Below are 2,155 nucleotides of genomic sequence, written 5' to 3' on the forward strand. Positions count from 1 at the left end.
GAGGCAGAGAGGGGCTGAGACCAGCCCCACAGCCTGCAGGGGCCCGGGGACGCAGCAGAAGTTTCCCTTTCCCTGAGCCTCCCCACACCCCGAATCTGGGTCCTGCTTCACACACACACATAATACACAAACACACCTCCACACACAGAGCATACACATATGCACACAGACATGCACATACACACTCACATGACACCACATATACATTAATACAGACGTACATACATACCCACCACACACACATACACACAGAAGCACAGTAATAAACACGTCTACATGTTTATACACATACACACATTTACACAATCATACACTCACCATACATACACACCCTACATACCACACATACACACATACATGCCCACCACACACAGATACACAAACACAAACATATACATACACACATACCCACACTCACACGTGTACAATGCACATATGCTCACATAACACACATGCATACACACATATGCATATACACACATAACCATATTCACACACATACATACACACCCACACTCACACAACAGTCATGCACATGCACACTTACATATGTACATATGTGCACTACACATACACTCACACATACATACACACAAGCGCCTTTACACACTCTGCCAAAGCATCTTTGGCGACCCCGCCTTCACTGTGGCTGTGCAGAAGCCACCCTGGGGACACAGATTGGGTGGGCCTTCCTTCTGTTTTTAGTCCTTTATCTCTGGGCCCTCCACCCAGACCCCTGTCTTCCTCCCCTCCCACCAGAATGGGGTCCCTACTGGGACCTCCTCCAGCCCTACACGGCCATCCCACCACACTGGATTGAGATTGCAGGTTTCATTCTGGGTCTGATGCGTGTTGTTATGAACTCATCCGAGGAGCAGGATTAAACAGACTCAGGGTGCTGCCCAATCCTGTCCTCTGCTGGTGTTTAAGGGAAGGGTTCTGGCACACATAGCAGCAAAAGCCTCAGGAGTCAGAGGGTCCCGGAGAGAAGCCAGGGCCTGGGACACCTCCCTGGACACCTCCCTTCTCTGTTCAGTGGCCATGGGCCCACTGCCTTTGCTGGGAAGTCAGGCTCTGCCAGCTCCCACACTAACTAGTGGTGACTAATTAATTCTCCCATGTGGGGCTGGCCACCTGCTTCACCCAAGGGGTGGGGGTCCCTGGGTGTGACCAGCGTGATCCTGCCACAGACAGCAGAGGACAGATCCTCCAGGAGCAGGCGTGGCTCCTGAGCACCATAGCCCCACAGGTCGTGGCAGGGCGACCGCAGGGCAAGCGGGCAGCACTCCTGCCAGCCACTTTGTCAGATTAGCCCTGGGATCATCAATGGGGAAATCAGGTACTGAGAAATGGGAAGACCTGCCATGCTCACGGGATGACAAAGGGACAGCCTGGGTCTGGCCCAGAGTTCCATCAGTCCTCAGGGTCCCCACCAAGGCTGCCCCCCTGGGGTGGCCACACTGCTGCTGCTTCTGTCAACTGGCTGTGCACTGGCCACTCACACGACGTCCAGAGGGCTGGACAGGTGCTCCTCACCCTCAGGGCCCGCACACCTGGGGGAGTTCAGCCAAGGCCTGCTGACAGGAGGGGCGGCCCAGGCATCTCCTGCAGACAAGGTCCGGAGGCAGGGCTGCCCCACCCCGCCCTCGCCAGCGCCCAGACCCTCCATCTCTGCCCCTCACAGGGCTGCGGGGGCCCTCAGGAAAGCCGCGTCTGAGACATCCAGGCCAAGGGGACCGGGCAGTGGACAGCGTCGGCCCCCGCCCCGCCAGCGCTCTGCACGGCCCGGCCGCCTCTGCGCTCCGATCCCGGACACTGAGGAGCAGGGAATCCCGTCACTGCAGACCACCGCACAGCACGCGAGTCCACCTGCCAGCGACCCCTGGCTGGCCCCCTCCGCGCCCAACGCTGGGGTCCCGTCCCTCACCTCAAGGCAGGGGACGGGGAGGAGGCCGAGCGGCCCACCCGCGCCCTCAGCGCCACAGCCCCAGGCACAGAGCTCCCAGCCCCGCTTCCTTTGTTGCGGGCCACACCCAGGGCCTCGCGGCGCGGTTGCCCAGCCCCCACCGCTCTCCGGCCGCGCGCGCACTGGCCCCAGCGGCCGCCGGGGCCCGGGCGGGTCAGCATGCGCTGCGGTGGGGCGCGGGAGAGCGGC

The sequence above is a fragment of the Orycteropus afer genome, unplaced genomic scaffold (assembly GCF_000298275.1).
Source record: "Orycteropus afer afer isolate SDZICR_OR568_19922 unplaced genomic scaffold, OryAfe1.0 scaffold00754, whole genome shotgun sequence".
Lineage (NCBI taxonomy): Eukaryota > Metazoa > Chordata > Mammalia > Tubulidentata > Orycteropodidae > Orycteropus > Orycteropus afer.